At 43.9% G+C, this 21,568-nt stretch overlaps 1 protein-coding gene and 1 pseudogene across 1 annotated transcript in view; both read right to left on the bottom strand.

The window, feature by feature from the left end:
- NINL (ninein like) overlaps positions 1-21,568 on the bottom strand; it is a 110,573-nt gene that overhangs the window by 74,519 nt on the left and 14,486 nt on the right. The window lies entirely within an intron of this gene.
- Positions 16,774-17,779, bottom strand: LOC129150911 (40S ribosomal protein SA-like; annotated as a pseudogene).

Here is a 21,568-nt window from a genome sequence, read left to right as displayed (position 1 = left end):
TCCCTAATCATGTACCTCACATGAAACCACCAATCAGCGTGTGCTGAGTACCCTAAGCCCCGTCCCCTCCTTCCTCCCCTCAAAAGGCGTGTTCACTCCGGCACTCTCTCCCTCTCTTTTTCCCTCTGGAAGGGAGCCAGCAGGGGTCTTCTCTCCAATAAAGCCTGTGTCCTGGTATCCCATGGTCTCCGGCCCTCTGTTTCATCTTTCAAAAAATACATCAACTTTAGAGTAGAAGCAATAAACTTTAGGAATAAAGTAAATAAAAACAGCAAAGTCTTACAATTCCCACTGGAGGTTTCCAAATCAGTTCAAGTTTTACATATTAATTTTATTTTAAAACTCTGATGGTCCCAAAAATGTTTTAGGGTTGCAAGAGTTTGTAAATATAATGCAACACAATTTCATTTTTTAAAAATCATCATTTTCTTTCTGCACGTGTGTACAATCTGCGTGCTACACAGCAAGACTCAAGTTTAGTGATATGGGCCATACCGTCTCCACAGACAGGCAGGAAGCACGCAGTGGTGACCCTCCACCTGGGACTGACCGCAGCCCTCCTGTTACACAACAAATAGCTTGCAAATAATTACATGAACTCTTGTGAAAGGACCTAATCAACCCATCTGTGAGTTACCAACCTCTCCTAATATCAGGTTCATCTCCACTATGTAACTGTAAATACACTTCTAATAAAAATGTTGCTGGAAAAAAAATACTTTAAATAAAAATAATTGAATGTCTAAAAAAAGAAAAGAAAAACATACCCATACCAAGTACATCCTCATGAAATCTTAGAACAAACAAGTCGGGAAAGGGCAGTCCCACACTGACAATGCGGGGGGGGGGGTGGGGGGGGGGTGGGGGGGGTGGAAGTGGCACAGCATGGACTCTCAACAGCAAGATTGAGAGTTAGAGGACTGCCTTTGACACACATCCTCTGGGAAGAACCCTTTCAACCTAATCTGGAAGCTACCAGAACTTGTACTGCAAACTGGGGGATTAACCAAGAAAGAGGAAGACACAGGATCTAGGATCTGGGTCACATGCAAGCAGTGGAGACTGTTCTAGGCCGATGTAAGAAACAACCAAACCTGTGGAGAATTTTATAAGCGTTTATTTGAGCCAAACTGACAATATACGCCAGGGAGCAAGATTGCAAAACTCCAGAGAATGAACAGTTCTGCAGCTTCCTTTTGTGCATTTGATTAAAGAAGGAATGTAAGGAAGATTACATGAAAGTGGGAGGAAGCAACGTCAGGGATAGAATTACACGGCAGTTAGGATGGATGTGCTCTCCTGAGGGATCGGAGAGAGCATTTCAAAGATGTGTTAACAGTCAGAGGTGGGGAGTGTCCAACCCAGGCCGCATAAGGCCCGCGCATACGGCCCACGCAATCATTTGGTCTGGCCCTGCCAAGGAAACCGTAGGCAGGACTCAAAATGCAATAAATCTAGAAGCTCTTTTTCATACGAACTTAAATTCATATTAAGTGAATAATAATGTTATAAATACCCAAATGGCCCTTGACAGAAAAAAGGTTCCCCACCCCTGATAGATGCACAGAAACAATGGACAGGGGTTGCTTAAGGCAAAGATAAGCCTTTTAATAAAGAAGTTACATGCCTGGGATGTGACTACTAACCATGACCTACCCAGTTAGGAATTTATGATCACATCACCCTGTGAGGTTACTTTCCACAGACACTCACCCCCCTTTTTTTGTCCACAGAGGGCAGCCCTGAGCAGGACCAGAGAGCAACCCACACAAAACAGACAACTAGGGAACCAACAGATCCTGTGTTCTTGTCATCATACGGAAAATAACATAGTTAGGTTTCTGACAGAACTGATGGAACATTTGGAAAAGAATAAATACATTCAGAAGTAAGTAAGTAAAAACTAAGAAAACATTAACCTCTAGAAAGCCAAACTTGGCACAAGAATGGAAATGTTATGCCCACACAACATGCCAGTGTGGCAGTCAGGCAGCACCAAGCTCCTGGGGTGGACAGCCTCAAAGGGGGCGGGGGAGGGGGGCATATGAGGTTACAGTTTTGAGCTGAGCGAGGGGGCAGAATTCAGGGTGTGAGGGACCTGCAAAGAGGTACAGTTCAGGAGAGACGTTGTTGCCTCAGGATGCTCCGTCCCATTTATGGCCAGAGTAGGATTTCACAGGCATCCATAAAGGGCTCCAGAAAAGAGTCAAAATAAGTCTACCACTGCCACTTGTGTTGTGCATTTCTGCCTCCCTTTTGGTCTCTCACCTCCCCCCTTTTCCCTCCCTTTGTTTCTCTCCCAACCCTCCTGCCTCTCTCTCTGGAACTGGCCTATCTCTGCCTCACTCATAGTGAAGTCCTGGGTCAGGTCCTGGGGTTATCTGAGTGAAAGACACCAGGAGTTGAGACACTGGTGACTGGCCAGTCCAAATCCTGGTATATCACCTGAAAGATAAACATGACACCATCCAAACGGGAGTAAACAGCAAGGCGATCAATGTGGCCTTTCCAACTCAGATCACTGTCTACGTGGAAGGATCACTGTGTTTTCATTTACTTTTCTTCCTCTAAGGCAGGGGTGGGGAATGTCTGGCCCGCAGGCGGTATGAGGCCCACGAAATCATTTGGTCTGGCACTGCCAAGGCATGAGGGGTGTTAATTAAATGTTAGACCAGATATAGCTAATTTTTAAGTTGATCATTTTGTATGGCCTGAGAAGGATGTCACAAATATCCAAATGGCCCTTGGCAGAAGAAAGGTTCCCCACCCTTGCTCAAAGAGAAGCTAAACCTTAAGGAGCGCATGTGGACATGCACACGCTTTTGTTCTTGCCTATGACATTCTGAACAGGCCTTGCTCCAGAGAGCTGGTGACGTCCAACAGGAAGCAGGTCTGTAATCCCAGGTTTGCGCATCTACTGCTGCTGTCTGATTTCCTGATCACAGTGACCTTCCTCTTGTAGAAATACTACGGGCATATTTTTATTCCCCCACAAAATGAGTCGACCGAAATTTGTTTTCCTAGTTCTCTCAGTTCGTCCAAGCTTCTTCTGGGCCTGGACCTGGTGCAGGTGGTAAGCAGAGCATGCGGTGTCTCCAGCAGGAGAGTCATGTCCCCTTGGCCTCTCCACCTGTGGTGGCTGAGTGGGTGGTCACAGAGCTGGGCAGGGAGGAGGGACAAGCAGCATGCTGCAGGCTCAGACACAAAGGGTGGTGACAGAAGACACTCACTAGGTAGGGCTATCAGGACACAGCTGCCTGCTGCTGCACAGTCCGTCATACTGAACTGCAGTATTTGATCAAATCGTGTGAGCTCTGCCTTTTGATGTCAGGTGGGTACTTAACATAAGTTATCAAGATGGACACTGAAATGGACTGGGTTGCAGTCAATTCCCATAAAGCAATGCTGAGCCCCCAAATCTGAACCTATGAGCCTCCAGGCAATTGATTTCCCTGCATGTTAATGTCAGCTACAACACTGCAGGGTAAAGTGTCCAGAGAATGGCACATACCTGCCACCGAGGTAAATGGAAATGGGCCAAGGACTTTGTGCAAATGTTTTAAAGAATCAGAATCGTTCTGACTGCTGCAAAGATGGCTCTAAGTAACGGAAGAGGTTGGCAATGCTGCCTTCACAACTAAGGTGATCTAGTGCCTTTTCCCCAGACCCTCACTGCAAGGTCGTCAGACACCAGCCCCGCTTGACGCTTCCATTGGGTCAAAAACACCTTCTTCACTGGGCTGCTGAGGGAACAGTTACAGAAAATGCCAGGGCTGGATACAGAGAAACGGCTACTTATTCTTAGAGCTCATTATAGTACCAACTAGAGGCCCGGTGCACGAAATTCGTGCATGGAGGGGGGTTGTCCCTCAGCCCAGCCTGTACCCTCTCCAATCTGGGACCCCTCAAGGGATGTCCGACTGCCCGTTTAGGCCAGGGATCGGGCCTAAACGGGCAGTCAGACATCCCTCTCACAATCCAGGACTGCTGGCTCCCAACTGCTTGCCTGCCTGCCTTCCTGATTGCCCCTAACTGCTTCTGCCTGCCAGCCTGATCACCCCCTAACCATTCTGCTGCCAGCCTGTTTGCCCCCAACTTCCCTCCTCTGCCGGCCTGGTTACCCCTAACTGCCCTCTCCTGCAGGGTTGATCACCTCCAACTGCCCTCCCTTGAAGGCCTAGTCCTTCTCAACTGCCCTCCCTTGCAGGCCGGGTGCCTCCCAACTGCCCTCTCCTGCTGGCCATCTTGTGGTGGCCATCTTGTGTCCACATGGGGGCAGGATCTTTGACCACATGGGGGCAGCTATATTGTGTGTTGCAGTGATGATTAATCTGCATAGTACTCTTTTATTAGATAGGATAGAGGCCTGGTACAGGGGTGGGGGCCAGCTGGTTTGCCCTGAAGGGTGTCCCTGATTAGGGTGGGGTTCCCTTGGGGCGTGTGGCGGCCTGAGCGAGGGGCCTGTGGTGGTTTGCAGGCAGGCCACGCCCCCTGGCAACCCAAGCGGAGGCTCTGGTATCTGGAATTTATTTTCCTTCTACAATTGAAACTTTGTAGCCTGGAGCAGAGCCAAGCCTGGGGCTCCCTCCGAGGCCCAAAGCCATTTGTTTTGGGGTTATAATTGAAACTTTGTTGCCTTAAGCAGGTGGGCCCGGCCAGGGTGTGTGGAAAGCTTTGCTTCCCCTGTTGCCGGCGGAAACCCTGGCCTGCTCTCTCAAGCTCCATTCTGCCACCATTTGTTTGAATTTGTTTACCTTCTATAATTGAAATTTTGTAGCTTGAGTGGAGGCTTAGGCCTGCAATGGCTGGCAGAAAGCTTGGCTTCCTCTGTAACCTAGGAAACCTTGCTCTCTGTGGCTGTAGCCATCTTGGTTTGGGTTAATTTGCATACTCACTCTGATTGGATGGTGGGCGTGGCTTGTGGGTGTGTTGGGGGTATGGTCAATTTGCATATTTGTCTATTATTAGAAAGGATAGCATCAGAACTACTTTCCCACACAGAGGACCCCAGGTTCCCAGTCTTCCTCCTGCTCAAATCCTAATTCTACAAATGCCTCCCTGAAAAACTGCTTCCCCCTCCCTCTCGGGAAAGGCAATCAGCCTAAAGTACTGGCCACTAAGTACGGTAAGAAAAACAGGCTGCCTTAATCCTGCCCCCTGCTGGGAACCTATGGAGCAGTAACCACAGGAAGGCTGTTTAGAGTCCCTCAGGTCCCTGTGTGAGAGCAGAGGCCAGAACACTCCTTCCCCTGTGATCCTCCCACAGGCCCCTGGCCAGGAGAAAAGAAACACAGGGAGTGCCTTCCCAAACTCTCAGGTGGGGTCTGGGGTTGCATGCAGGCCTCACAGCAAAGTAGTTAAAATGTTCCTGGGGGTTCAAGGGCCTCTTCGGTTTCTTCTTACAAACAGAATTACTTAATTCTCCTCCGGATTCCACACATGCACAAAATGTTTACACATCAAAACCATCCAAAAACCAGGACAAATTCGGTGGCTGAATGCGGAACTGTGGAAAACATACAGATAAAGAGAAACACTTGTTTTCATTCTTTGTGTTGCTGTTGTTAATCCTCACTCAAGGATATTTTTTCTCATTGATTTTTAGAGAGAGTGGAAGGAGGGGGAGAGACAGAGAGAAACACCAGTGTGAGAGGGACACAGATTGGTTGTCTCCCAAATGTGCCCCACCTGGGGCCAGGGATCAAGCCTGCAACGGAGGTATGTGCCCTTGACTGGAATCAAACCCGAGACCCTTCAGTCCATGGGCTGAGGCTCTATCCACTAAGCCAATCTGGCTAGAGAAGTTTTAGTCTTTTGAAATTGGAATCAGTAGAATCTCAATAATTCTATTGCTATAAAGCTTAATTTAAAATGCAAGCACAGCCCTGGCTGGTGTGGCTCAGTTGGCTGAGCCTAGTCCCATGCACCATGAGGTTGCTAGTTCAATTCCCAGTTAGGGCACATGCCTGCGTTACAGGCTTGACCCCCAGTAGAGGGTGTGAGGAGGCAGTCCATCAATGTTTCTCTCTCATTGTTTCTCTCTCATTGATCTCTCTCTCTCTCTCTCTCTCTCTCTCTCCTCCCCTCACTCTCTCCCTTTCTCTTTCTCTCTTTCTAAAAAATCAATAAAAAACAACATTTTTTTTTAAAAAAAAGGTGAAGCAAAACCCTGTTTTCATCCTGAGGAGAAAAACCTGCCTGCCCCAAACAAATTGGACACTGGCCCAGAGACAGATGCTACTTGCCAGCATTCTGCACAACACAGTCCTCTGTAGGCTGACGAAGCAAGGTGTTGGTTTGCATTTAATTGATGCACAGTGATGGGGGAATTTAATCTGTGCCCCTAGAAACATACTGTGTATTGAGGATAGGGACGAGAATTGTGGTCTCTCAGAGCAGCTAGGTATGCTGATGTTTGCAGACCCAGAATATTGTAATGAGAAACAGTTCCCAAGAAGGCCCTCCATAAAAAACTGCTCACCCATAATGAATAAGACCAAGGGTAGCCATTCTAATTAGGTTCATTCTTTATCTGGAAAGATGTTACAACCCTATTAAATATTGAAGCCAGTCCTTGGGTTCCAGCACAGCAGACCTCGATGCCTCTTTAAATAGCCTTGCGGTTAGTAATTAACCTTCCTTCTTAAGCTGAACATTCTGAGCTTTTGGGATTAGTTTCTGCATTACATTTTCATGTTTTCTTCTTGTTTTTCAAAATGTATACTATTTATTTGCTTTGCCTATGTAGGCTCTAAATATCAGCAATCCGGCTTGAAAAGCTTTTTTTTTTTTTAATCAAAGAGATTTTCCAGTTTCAACAATATAAACATAAACTGATACCTCATTTAATTGGTAGATATTTAGATGGAAAACTATAAGGATATCAAATTCTAAAACTGTCCTAGCAAACCTACTTTTCTAGGGTCTCCTAAAGAAGACATTGTGGTACATACTGATGGCAGATTATAGGGTCAGAGTCTCCAGTTTTATTAAATATGGACACTTTCTAGCTCTGGGATCTTGGACAAGGTACTTCAACTCTCTGTTCCTGAGTACCTCATTAGGACATTGTAAGAATTAAAGAAGCTATTATTAGACACTAGAGGCCTGGTACACGAAATTCGTGCACGGGGCCAGTGGTCCCTCAGCCTGGCCTGCACCCTCTCACAATCCGGGCCCCCTTGGGGGATGTCTGACTGCCAGTTTAGGCCCGATCCTGATCCCGCAGGGATTGGGCCTAAACCAGCACTCGGACATCCCTCTCGCAATCCGGGACCACTGGCTCCTAACCGCTCACCTGCCTGTCTGCCTGATCACCCTTAACCCCTCTGCCTGCCTGCCTGCCTGATTGCCCCTAACCACTCTGCCTGCCTGCCTGCCCCTAACCATTCTGCCTGCCTGACTGATGCCCCTAACTGCTTGCCTGCCTGCCTGATTACCCCTAACCTACCGCTCGGCTGCCTGCCTGACCGCCCCTGATCACCACTAACCACCTCTGCCTCGGCCCCCGATGCCAGGGCTTTGTCCGGAAGGACGTCCGGAATGTCGTTCGGCTGTCCGGTCTAATTAGCATATTACACTTTTATTATTATAGATTTTAATGTGTTAAATGTAGTACTGAGACCAGTGTCTGGCATACAGCAATTACTAAATAAACACTGTTATACAGGCATATGTGTCTGAGGCTATACTCACATCTGTAATCACCTATAAACAAGGTAGGTGTCTGTGGCTTTCAAAATACTAGGTGTACCAGTTAATAATGCGGATTTTTTTCACTAGATGGAGTTACACATATGTTGATATATATGCGATTTGATATGTATGCTATTATGTTGTATTGACAGCAAGCTTCAAAACTTCATATGTCAAATTTGCTGCAGGTGTTAACATCATAGATATTTTTACACTTAAAAATGTTGAATTTCATGCCAAAAAAAAGAGCATTTGAGGAAAGTTATAATTCATTACTTTATTTTGAATAAAAAGTTACCTTATACTTCAGGAAGCTTACGGTGAACATGCTCCATCTCAGGATACTTGTGAATGCTGGTTTAAATGCTTTAAAAGTGATGATTTCTATGTGAAAGACAAAGAACGTCCAGGTCAACTGAAAAAGTTTGAAGACCGGATTTGAGAAACCAAGATGGCGGCATAGGTAAACACCTAAACGGCTGCCTCGCACAACAATTTCAAAACTACAACTAAAAGACAAAACGGACGTCTGGATACAGAACCACAGGAAGGCTGGCTGAGTGGAAATTCTACAACTAGAAGGAAAGAGAAAAGCACACTGAGACTCACAGGAGCTGCGGAAGGCAGAGGTACAGAGGCGCGCGTGTGCGGAGAGGGCTGGCAACTGAATACGCGGCTGGCTTTCTCAATCAGGAGGGAGACAAAAGCTCCCGAATGCTCTGAACTCCAGTTCCGGGTGAGACTCTGGGGACCCAGACTCATATGGGGAGAAACTGGACTGTCTGGCAGCGGGCGAAACTCGAGGGCGGCTTTCTCTCAGAGGTGCTTGCAGCGATTACCGCAGGACACTGAGACGCAGGGGCCTCTTAGGGCCGGGCTGACAGGAAGCCATTGCTGTGTGCTCCACCCTGAGATCCAGCCCCACGAAGACATAGTTGTTTGCTCCTCCCTAAGACTCCGCCCCATCCAAGCTGAGCATATGAATAGTGTGGTCCTTTGAATTCTAATCTTACCTAACAAACTGCAGCTGAGTCAGTGAAACCCAGAACATCCAAAAGAAGGCCCAAGGCCCCGCAGCAGCTTGCATTGCTTCACAGCTGGGCCTCATCTGGGCACCTCCAAAACCCAAACAAAGAAGAGGAACCTGTAGATTTCTCCATAGCTCCTGCTGGGTGGCCTCAGGCAGAGGATAAATTAGCACCTCCTTGGAGATCCAAGAGCCAGTGTACCCAGGGGTCAGAGTGGGACCATCCAGATTACAACTCCTCAGATCCATAAGGGACACATTCTTGTCTCATAAGGGTGTCTCCAGCACAGAAGTTCTCCCATCTTAGACACAGCTGATCCTCACAGCCAATGGGCCTGGAGGTCAATTCCTCCCAGTGATACCAACAACAATCAAGACTTAATTACAACAAAGCTATGCACACAGCCCACAAAGGGGTGCACCAAGATTGTCCACCTCAGGTAACTGGGGAGGCTGAGCCACTGGGCCCTACAGAACACCTAGCACACAAAGCCACTCCATCAACTCAGGGAAGCAGCCAAAATGCGGAGACAAAGAAACAGGTCACAAATGAAAGAAATGGAGGAAAGCAAACGGCTGGATATAGAGTTCAAAACCACGGTTATAAGGTTTTTCAAGAATTTCCTAGAAAAGGTCGATAAATTTAGTGAGACCCTCGAGGATATGAAAAAGGACCAACTAGAAATTAAGCATACACTGACTGAAATAAAAATAATATACAGAGATCCAACAGCAGACTAGAGGACCGCAAGAATCAAGTCAAAGATTTGAAATACAAAGAAGCAAAAAACACCCAACTGGAAAAGAAAAAGAAAAAAGAATCCAAAAAGTTGAAGATAGTGTAAAGAGCCTCTGGAACAACTTCAAGTGTACCAACATCCGAATTATGGGGGTGCCAGAAGAAGAGAGAGAGCAAGATACTGAAAACCTATTTGAAGAAATAATGACAGAAAACTTCCCCCACCTGGTGAAAGAAATAGACTTACAAGTCCAGGAAGCACAGAGAACCCCAAACAAAAGGAATCCAAAGAGGACCACACCAAGACACATCGTAATTAAAATGCCAAGAGCAAAAGACAAAGAGAGAATATTAAAAGCAGCAAGAGAAAAACAGTTAATTACCTATAAGGGAACACCCATACGATTGTCAGCTGATTTCTCTACAGAAACTATGCAGGCCAGATGGGAGTGGCAAGAAATATTCAAAGTGATGAATAGCAAGAACCTACAACCAAGATTATTCTACCCAGCAAAGCTATCATTCAGAATTGAAGGGCAGATAAAGAGCTTCACAGACAAGAAAAAGCTAAAGGAGTTCATCACCACCAAACCAGGATTATATGAAATGCTGAAGGGTATTCTTTAAGAAGAGGAAGAAAAATAAAAAGGTAAAGATAAAAATTATGAAAAACAAATACATATCTATCAACAAGTGAATCTAAAAATCAAGTGAATAAAAAATCTGATGAACAGAATAAACTGGTGAATATAATAGAATCAAGGGCATAGGAAGGGAGTGGACTGACAATTCTCAGGGGGAAAGGGGTGTAGGGGTGCGGGAAGAGACTGGACAAAAATCGTACACCTATGGATGAGGACAGTGGGGGGGGGGGTAAGGGCAGAGGGTGGGGTGGGAACCAGGTGGAGGGGAGCTATGGGGGAAAAAAAGGAACAACTGTAATAATCTGAACAATAAAGATTTATTAAATTAAAAAAATAATAATAATTGTTCAGGTAGGTAAAGAGCCTCTAAAACGTTTTCTAAGTAAAACTTATACTGAAGAACCGCCTTGGTCTGGCACCCCCGCTCACCTGGTCTACCATCCCACCGTGGCCGATGCCCGCCATGTTCCGCGTTCTGCTGTCGATGCCCACCATGTTCTGCGCACGCCCCCTGGTGGTCAGTGCATGTCATAGCGACTGGTTTTTCAGTTGTTCATTTGTTCCGCCGTTCAGTCTATTTGCATATTAGGGTTTTATATATATAGATATGTCTTCCTGGTTAATTATCACTATGAGAAGTCTATCTTTGGTAATATTCTACTTCTAGAAGTCTTTTAATATGGCCTCTTCAGCATTCTTAGATTTATAGTATGCATGGTATGGGTTTCCCACCACTTACTTTTTTAAAATAACAGCTTTACTGACATATAATTTACATACCATGCAAATCATCCATATAACATATGCATTCTAATGGTTTTTAGTATATTCACAGAGTTGGGCAACCATTACCACAAAAAATTTTAGAACAGTTTCATCACCTCAAAAGAATTCCACATTAGCAATCACTTCCTAATTCTTTCCAACTCCTTCCCACCCCTGTTAACCATAAGTAACCACTAAATTCACTTTTTCTCTATGGATTTGCCTATTCTAGACATTTTGTATAAATGGAATTATACTATATATGGTCTCTTATGACTGGCCTCTTTCACTTAGAATAATGTTTTCAAGGTTCATCAGTGTTGTGCATATATCAGTACAGTCATGCATCACTTAATGATGGGGATATGTTCTGAGAAATGCCTCCTGAGGTTAACTCATACAACCTAACAAAAGGAAGACAAACAATCCAATTTAAAAATGGACAAAGAACTAAATAGACACTTCTCCAAAGTGGACATACAGATGGCCAAGAGACATATGAAAAAGTACTCAAAGTCACTAAGCATCAGAGAGATGCAAATTAAAACTAAAATGAAGTATCACCTCCACCTGTCAGAATGGCAGCCATCAACAAATCAACCAATGACAAATGCTGGCGAGGATGTGGAGAAAAGGGAATAGTACACTGCTGGTGGAATGCAGATTGGTGCTGCAGCCACTATGGAAAACAATATGGAGTTTCCTCAAAAATTAAAAATGGAACTGCCATTTGACCAGTGATCCCACTTTTAGGAATATATCCTAAGAAGCCTAAAACACCAACCAGAAAGTATATATGCACCCCTATGTTCATAGCAGTGTTATTTACAATAGCTAAGATCTGGAAACAGCCTAAGTGCCCATCAGTAGAAGAGTGGATAACAAAGCTGTGGTATATTTACACAATGGAATATTATGCATCTGTAAAAAAAGAAGGATCTCTTAACCTTTGAGACAGCATGGAGGGACCTGGAGAGAGTATTATGCTAAGCGAAATAAGCCAGCCAGAGAAAGATAAGTATCACATTATCTCATTCATATGTGGAACCTAATGAACAAAATAAACTGATGAATAAAACAGATCTAGAGATATAGAAGCATGGAACAGACTGTCGAATCTCAGAGGGAAGGCGGTGGGTGGGTGGGTGGGTGGGTGGGTGGGAAGAGATCAACCAAAGAACTTGTATGCATATACTAGTATATGCATAACCCATGGACACAGACAATAGTGTGGTGAAGGCCTGGGTGTGGGGCAGGAGTGGGCTGGAAGGGGTCAATGAGGGAAAATAAGGGGAAATACTTTCAATAATAAAGTATTTACATTTTAAAAAATACATAAAATAAAATAAAAAGAAATGAATTTGGCAAAGTAGCAGGATATACAATTAATATCCAGAAATTAGTGGTATTTTTACACAACATTAATGAACTATCAGAAAGAGAAACTAAGAAAACAATCTCATTTACTATTGAAACAACAAACATTAAGTTATCTAGGAATAGACTTAACCAAGGAGGTAAAAGACCTGTCCTCCAAAAACTATAGCATATTGAGAAAAGAAATAGAGGAAGATAAAAACAAATGGGAGCATAAAGTGTGTTGGTGGATTGGAAGAATTAACATCATTACTTTTTATTAAATTTATTGGGGTGATAACATCATTAGAATGTCCATACTACCCAAAGCAATCTACAGATTCAACACAATTCCTATTAAAATACCAATGGCATATTTCACAGATCTAGAACAAATATTCCAAAAACTTATATGAAAAAAAAAAAACTTATATGGAACCAAAAAAGACCTGGAATAGCCTCAACATCTTGAGGAAGAAGAACAAAGTTGGAGGGATCACAATACCGAATATCAAACTGTACTACAAAGCAATTGTAATCAAAACAGCCTAGTACTGGAAAAAAAAACCACAAAAACAGGCATATAGATCAATGGAACAGAACAGAGAGCCCAGAAATCCACCCATGCCTTTATGGTCACTTAATATTCAACAAAGGAGGCAAAAGCGTACAATGGAGTAAATTCAATCTAAATGGTGTTGAAAAAGTTAGATACCTGCAAAAAAAAAAAAGAAAGAAACTAGACCACAAACTTACATCATACACAGAAATAAACTCAAAATGATAGAAGACTTAAATGTAATTGCAAAACCATCAAAATCCTAGAAGAAAATATAGGCAATAAAATCTCAGACATCTCTTATAACAGTATTTTTTCTGATATATCTCCAAGGGAACCAAACAAAAAAATAAACTGGGACTACATCTAAATAAAAAAATTTCGACACAGCCAAAGAAACACTGAACAAAATGAAAAGGGAACCCACTATATAGAACATATTTGCCAATGACATCTGATAAGGGGTTAATTTCCAAAATATACAAAGTACAACTCAACAAAAGGAAGACAAACAATCCAATTAAAAAATGGGGTAAGGACCTGAATAGACACTTCTCTTAAGAGGACATATAAATGGCCAAGAGACATATGAAAAAATGCTTAAAGTCAGTAATCATCAGAGAGATGCAAATTAAAACTACAGTGAGGTATCACCTCACACCTGCCAGAATGGCTACCATCAATCAATCAACAAACAAGTGCTGGCCAGGCTGTGGAGAAAAAGGACCCTGGTACACCACTGGTGTAATGTACACTGGGGCTGCCACTCTGGAAAACAGTGTGGAGTTTTCTCAGAAAATTAAAAATAGAACTGCCTTTTGATCTAGGGATCCCACTTCTGGGAATACAGCTAAGAATCCCAAAACACCAATCAGAAAAAAATATATGCACCCCTATGTTCATAGCAGCCTTATTTACAATAGCCCAGATCTGGAAACAGCCCAATTTCCCATCAGTACATGAGTAGATAAAAAACTGTGGTATCTTTACACAATGGAATACTAGGTGGATATAAAAAGAAGGAACTCTCACCCTTTGCAACATCATGCATGGACCTGGAGATTACTATGCTAAGCGAAATAAGCCAGTCAGCGACAGACAAATACCATATGATCTCACTTACATGTGAAATCTAATGAACAAAATAAACTGATGAACAAAATAGAAGTAGAAGCATGGATACATGGAACAACTGACAGAGGTCAGAGGTGAGGGGCTAGGGAGAACTCGATAAAAGAAGGTGAAGAGAGTAGCCAAAGAACATATATACGTATCCCATGGACACAGACCACAGAATGGTGAAGGCCAGAGGAAGGGAGTGGTGGGGGCTGGGTGGAGGTGGGCAAGGGGAGGAAATAGAGAACATCTGAATAGTGTCAACAAAAAATAGGAATGAATGAATGAATTAATTAATTAATATGCTGATTATAATAACCAATGTAAACATTCATTTCATACATTTTTATCTCCTGGGAACTTATAAGGACTTTTTTGGCCTGGATGTTGTATTGTTGTAGCTCGGTTGGAGTGTTGTCCTGTGGCAGGTTCGATTCCTGGTCAGGGCATATGCCTAGGTTGTGGATTCGATCCCCAATCAGTGTGTGGGAGGCAACTGATCAATGTTTCTCTCTTGCATCGATGTTCCTCTCTCTCTCTTTCTTCTTCCCCTTCCTCTCTCTCAAATCAATTTTGAGAAAACTTATAAGGATTTTTTTCAGTGGTCAAGTCTTCTTCAAGAAGCTGTCCAAGGTAATTAGCACTGATGCCTTTTTTGTCAAGCACTGAAACTCATTTAACAATCATTTTTCCCTAAAACACAGTCACCTTATTCTTTCCTCTTCGATTTTTAAATTCTCTACTCCTCAGCACCCATGTGGTTACTGAGAAGAAGCCCTGGTTCCCTTCAGAAGTGTGTTTATGGCTAACCAAAACTATGCAGCCAGAGGGATACAGGACTCAAGCATAGGTGTTTCTGGAGCACTGCCAACAAAATGCAGTAAAAAGGGGATTTAGCCTGGGTTCCTGTTAATGGACAGGGACCAACCTGCAGAGGGTCTGCCTCGGGCTGGTCTGTGGTGTGTGGGTCCTTGACATGTAGGAAAGATTCCATAATACGAGTCCAGATGGTTTGGGAATACATTTACTAAAGGTGGGGACAGTGAAACAAAGGAAGGAAATTAGGGGAGAAGAAACAACAGGAGAGAGCTTAGGGGGTGCTCTGCTTTGGCTCCCTAGAAATGTTACAGGAAAGAACTGAGCCAAGGCAGGGCTGCTTTAGCTCACTGGGAAGTCAGAGAAGAGGGGGCCTTGAAGACAGGATCAGGGGGTGAGTCTGGGTAGAGCTGTTGCTGCCCACTGCTCCCCTAGTTGCAAGTCTCGTGAGAACCCTTAGAATTTAGGAAGGAATAAAAAGTTCATGCCCTGCTCTAGAACGAGCCCACACTGAGTCTTTGTCCTGAGGGTATTTTATCCTTTCTATTTCTGTAGGTAGAATCTTAGGGGAGGGTTTCAGTAGAATATTCATCAACTTTCCAGGTGCATTTTTAATATGTTTATGCATTAAAACTAGTGTATTGGAGAGTTTTGGATTTTTCTTTGGTCTGTTTTATTGTTTTACTTTTATCTTAGTTCTGTCTGGCTTTAATGAGGTTTTTGTTTTTCCCCCCAACTTTATCTGTCCTTGGGTTTGACTGGCACAAATTGGGTCTTTGTTCTCTATTTTCCCAGGCCAGGGTGATGTAAGCTATGTATTCTCTGGTTGGGGAGGAGAGGTATGAACCATTTGTTCTCCAGTGTCCTTGGTTGGGGAAGAGAAGGTCCTGCTATTCACAAACTGGCTGCAAGCTCTCCAAACTGTTTGGCCTGTTTAATTTTCTTGTCTCAGTTTCCCCATTCAGCTTGCCTAGGAATTTCCCTAGCTTGTTATTATCCTCCCACATTCCCATTTCATACACATAGCAGTAGACACCTAGAAAGTTGTTTGTTCGTTTTCTAATATTAAGCCACAGAGGCGAGACACAAGCTTGCATCTTTTGTTTTTCCCAAAGAGGCTGTTTTTCTGCCAAGGTCTTCTCCAGGGTTTTACATGTTTTTAACACTGTTACTTTTTAGCAATTACCTGCAAGATTCTATCTGTCAAGAGATATGCACAACCTTGTTCAATATAGAGAATTACCATGTAATGTCTCCCACAAAGCCTGAAAACACAGCCAGTGTCAGGTGAGGGATGTGCACGCCCAGAGAGCCTCGCTCATATGAATGGGACTACTCCATCCTAAGGAGCCCAGGCCCCACTGCATGTTCACTGCCATAAAACCACCCAGAATGTGCTCTGTGTGGCTGGAGGAACAGAAGGAAGACCAGGATTAGGTTACAACAAGTCCGTTAAAGGGAGGAGGTGTCTGGTGTATCTTCAAATGCCACAGGAGGATCTCAGAAAGAGCTTATTTTTAAAAAGAAAGAAAAGCAAGTTTCAAAATATTATACATTTATTCATTCAACAAATATTTCCTGAGCACCCACTATGTGCCTCGCACATTCTAGGCCCGTGTGGTACTACAACAAACAATGCAGACAAATCTCTCATCTTATGGAACTTACATTCTAGTGGAGATAGACAAATACAACAAAAACACAAATTATATTTCAGATAGTGAGAAGTGGTATGGAGAAAAATAAAACAGGGCGAGGTGGTAGAGATGGTTTATAATTTTTTTTTTTAATCCTCACCCGAGGATATTTTTCCACTGATTTTTAAAAAATATTTTTATTAATTTCAGAGAGGAAGAGAGAGAAACATCAATGATGGGAGAGAATCACTAATCAGTTGCCTCCTGCATGCCCCCTTCTGGGGATCGAGCCCACAACCCAGGCAAGTGCCCATGACCAGAATCAAACCTGGGACCCTTTCAGTCCGCAGGCAGACCTGCTACCCATTGAGCCAAACCAGCTAGGGCTTTCCATTGATTGATTGATTGATTGATTTAGAAACTGTTTATTTTCCATCAACCTTATTTCCGTTCTGTTAAGAATTTGTGGAAGAACAGCTTAGGACCACTCAGTGGTTGTTGCAACCCATTCAGTAGCCTGAGCAGTGGGGGCTGCAGACCAGTCTTCAGTGGCAGGCTGAGCACTCCAGTCTTCGGTAGGAAACTGCTGAATGGGCACAGAGGGCACCTGCACGCCTTCAGCCCAGTCTGCAACCTCAGGCTGAGCAGCAGTGAACTCAGGAGCAGGAGCAGGAGCAGTCCATTCACCCTGAAATTCCTCCTTGGTCACAGCCTTTTCAGCAGCGGCCTGCTCTTCCTTTTCAATCTCCTCAGGATCTCTGTAGAAGTATAGATCAGGCATGACTTCCCACGGGTGTTCACAGGAGATGGTGCCACACTTGCGTAGTACTTCCCGGGCCAGCATCCACCACATCAGACCCACTGAGTGAGCCCCCTTGTTGTTGCAAGGGATGGCAATGTCCGCAGAGGAGAGTCTGTGTTACACAGAGCAATGGTGGGCAGGTTAACACAAGACGCCTCTGTGAGAGGCTGGTGGTCAGCCCTGGGGTCAGTAACCACCAGAAGTCTTGGCTCCCGGAAGGCTGCCTGGATCTGGTTGGTGAAGGTTCCAGGAGTGAAGCGGCCGGCAATAGGAGTGGCTCCAGTGGCAGCAGCAAACTTCAGCACGGCTCGCGGGCCAGTGTTCCTGGACGATATGACACTGACGTCAGCTGGGTTTTCGATGGCAACAATGGCCCGAGCTGCCAGCAGAAGCTCCTCCCAGGTCCTCTTCAGACTGATGATGTAGATGCCATCACTTTTCCTTTTGTAGATGTACTGCTCCATTTGGAAGTCAAGGTTGGTGCCACCTAAGTGGGTTCCTGCTGCGAGGAATTTGAGGACATCCTCCTCCTTCATTTGCAGGACATCAAGGGCTCCGGACATTGTGAAAAGTTTCCCTTTAAGTTACGTGGGAACCAAGAACAACGCCGTATGGAGCCCTCCCTGGGTAGTGCGGGAAAAAAGTTCCATTGATTTTTTAGATAGAGTGGAAGAGAGAGGGAAAACAGAGAGAAACATCGAGGTGAGAAACACATCGACTGGTTGCCTCCTGCACTTGCCCCAACCAGGGCCAGGGCTGGGAAGGAGCCTGCAACTGAGGTACATGCCCTTGACCGGAATTGAACCAAACTGGCTAGGGCGACGGTTTATCATTTTAAATAGGGTGGACTGGACAGGCCTCACTGAGAAGATGACCTTTCTTCATGTATGAAAGTGCCCTCCCCTAGTCTGCATACGTGTGAATACAGAGAAAACCACTGAAAGGATGCATTGTTCCTGTCCTGAGGACCTAAACAAGGCACCATCAAAGCCAGTCAAGTTGCCCTCAAATGATTTCAGGAGGTCAGTGAACTCAAGTATTCACGGCCTCCTTTTTAAAACCTGAAATTCCCTTAAATGGGGAGAGGGTGACTATTTAATTCCATATTACCCAAGAGAAATACCTGATGGTTTTCGAAAAGCTAGCATGCAGTGCTCCAGTGTCACCAGGTGACCATGGAAGCATATGGCTGGTGACTGTGCTTTGCTCATTTACAGGAGAAAAGGTGCTTAAATTCCAAGAAGACATGGGGTCACTGAGTGAGGAGCAAAGGCGGATGGAGTTAACAGGCGAACTTCTCAAACAGCACTTACCCCAACAGATACAGAACACAAAAAAGCTAACACATGGTGTTTCTAGCCTGTGGCTGTGGCTGCCCCAATTTACAATCCCACCAACAGTACACAAGGGTTCCCTTTTCTCCATATCGTCACCAACACTTGTTTGTAGATTTATTGATTACAGCCATTCTGACAGGTGTGAGGTGATATTTCATTGGAGTTTTAATTTGCTCCTCTCTGATAATTAGCAACATTGAGCATCTTTTCATGCATCTGTTGGCCATCTGTATGTCTTCTTTGGAAAAGTGTCTATTTGGGTCCTCTGCCCATTTTATAATTGGATTATTTGTGTGTGTGCGCTCGCGTGCACGCACACTAAGATGTATGAGTTCTTTATAAATTTTGGAAATTCGCCTGTTATCTGATGTATCATTGGCAAATATCTTCCTCCATTCAGTAGGTTGTCCTTTCTTTTTATTGATGGTTTCCTTTGCTGAGCTAAAACTTTTTACTTTGATATAGTCCCATTAACTTTTTATTTTGTTTCCCTTGCCCAAGAAGATATATCAGAAAAAAATATTACTAAGAGAGATGTCTGAGATTTTACTTCCTTTTTTTTAAATTATTTTATTGATTTATTACAGTGAAGAAGAGAGAGGGATAGAGAGTTAGAAACATCGATGATAGAGAAACATCGACCAGCTGCCTCCTGCACACCCCCTACTGGGGATGTGCCCGCAACCAAGGTACATGCCCTTGACCGGAATCGAACCCGGGACCTTTCAGTCCGCAGGCCGACGCTCTATCCACTGAGCCAAACCGGTTTCGGCTGAGATTTTACTTCCTATGTTTTCTTCTAGGATTTTTATGGTATTAAGTCTTACATTTAAGTGTTTAATCCATTTTGAGCTTATTCTTACATATGGGGTAAAAAAAGTGATGTAGTTTCATTTTTTTTGCATGTATCTCCCCAGTTTCCCCAATACCATTTATTGAACAGACTATCTCTACCCCACTGTATATTCTTGCCTTCTTTGTCATAGATTAATTGACAACATAGGTATGGATTTATTTCTGAGCTCCCTATTCTATTCCATTGATCTATGTGTCTGCTTATGCCATTACCATGCTGCTTTGATTACTATAGCCTTGTAGTACAGGTTGATAACAGGTAGCATGATACCTCCAAATTTGTTCTTCTTTCTCATAATTGCTGTGGTGCCCTGGCCTGTGTGGCTCAGGTGGCTGAAGCATCATCCTGTACACCAAAAGGTCCTGGGTTCAATTCCCAGTCAGTGTACACACCTAGGTTGTGGGTTCGATCCCCAGTCGGGCCATGTATGGGAGACAACTGATTTATATCTCTCTCTCTTTCTCCCTTCTTCTCTTTAAAATCAGTAGACATACCCTCAAGTAAGGATTTACAAAAAAAAAAAAAGAGCCCAGCCAGCATGGCTCAGTAGTTGAGCATCAACCTATGGACCAGGAGTTCACGGTTCAATTCCCAGTCAGGGCACATGCCCAGGTTGCGGGCTCGATCCCCAGTGTGGGGCATGCAGGAGGCAGCTGATCAATGATTCTCTCTCATCATTGATGTTTCTATTTCTCCCTCTCCCTTCCTCTCTGAAATCAATAAAAATATTTTTTAGCCATAGCCGGTTTGGCTCAGTGGATAGAGCGTCAGCCTGTGGACTGAAGGGTCCCAGGTTCAATTCCGGTCAAGGGCATGTACCTTGGTTGCAGGCACATCCCCAGTAGGGGGTGTGCAGGAGGCAGCTAATCGATGTTTCTCTCTCATCGATGTTTCTAACTCTCTATCCCTCTCCCTTCCTCTCTGTAAAAAATCAATAAAATACATTTTAAAAAATATTTTTTAAAAGATTGCTGTGGCTATTCATTGTCTTTATGGTTTCATATAAAATTTAGGATTATTTGTTACAAATAGTTTGGGGTTTTTTTTGTTTCCCATGAATAACTGAATCCAAATGTTACATAAAATGTCCAGGGGCTGAGAGACTGGAGAGAGGCAAACAACTTCAGGACATTAAGCGTTTATTAAAGCAAGATACATATTAGGCTTGTTCTGGGCAGCACCCATAGGGACGGGATACCCTCCATGCCTTTCTTCCCTCAAGCTCTGTGCTTGAATCTCCTAAGCTGTAAAAGGTGTGAATGATCAAAGGGATCAGGAACAATAAGGCTCTGGTGCCAGAACTTGTTAACATGGAGGATGACTTGCCCCAGCGAGAGAGAACTAATGGGAATTCTGTGATTAGCCTTGGACTGATCATATTCCAGAGCTCACCAGGGGAAGAAGGGTCAGGGTCAAAGGTCCGGGTTTTCCCAGATGTCAAGATGGTGAATTCACTTTAATATGGAGCCACTTACGTTCCGCACAGCAGAATATGAGAAAATGTCTCTTGTAGCTCTAAACTACAGTAAACCAGAAAGGCCTAATGTTATGTAAGAATTTTATATTAGTAAATATAATTGTAAGGGAAAAAGCAATTAACTTGAGTAGTACCCAAAGTTAAAAAGCAAAACTTCAACCAAATATTCCATATCTCAATCCATTTCTATCCATCTATTTGGAAAATACCAAGACACTCTGTTCGCCAGAACCATGGTGTAAGCTTTGTTTCATGTTGGCTTTAAAGAAAGTAAGAGAAGCCCAATTGGCTTGGCTCAGTGGTTGAGCATCGACCCATGAACCAGGAGGTTGCAGTTCAATTCCTGGTCAGGGCACATGCCCGGGTTGCAAGCTCAATCCCCAGTAGGGGACGGGCAGGAGGCAGCTAGCTGATCAAGGATTCTCTCTCATCATTGATGTTTCTGTCTCTCCCTCTCCCTTCCTCTCTAAAATCATTAAAAATATATTTAAAAAGAAAGAAAGAATAAAGTGGCACAGCCTATAAAATATATCTAGAAAACTCTAAGAACAATTCACTCCTTTCTTATTATTATCCCAAATTTCATCTGAATTCCAGACATGCAAATAGGAGCCTAAAGGCACATCACACACTGTTAGTCTTCTTAACTCTCACTATATATTTAAAAGTCCACAGATTCCAAAAAGGTACTGAATATTTGGGTTTTCTACTTCTAGAGGATGAGCCCATGTGAAGGTCAGTG

This window comes from Eptesicus fuscus, chromosome 12 (assembly GCF_027574615.1).
Source record: "Eptesicus fuscus isolate TK198812 chromosome 12, DD_ASM_mEF_20220401, whole genome shotgun sequence".
NCBI classification, from domain to species: Eukaryota; Metazoa; Chordata; class Mammalia; order Chiroptera; family Vespertilionidae; genus Eptesicus; species Eptesicus fuscus.
Note: the sequence above shows the minus strand (reverse complement) of the source record. Positions and strands in the feature narration are given on the sequence as shown.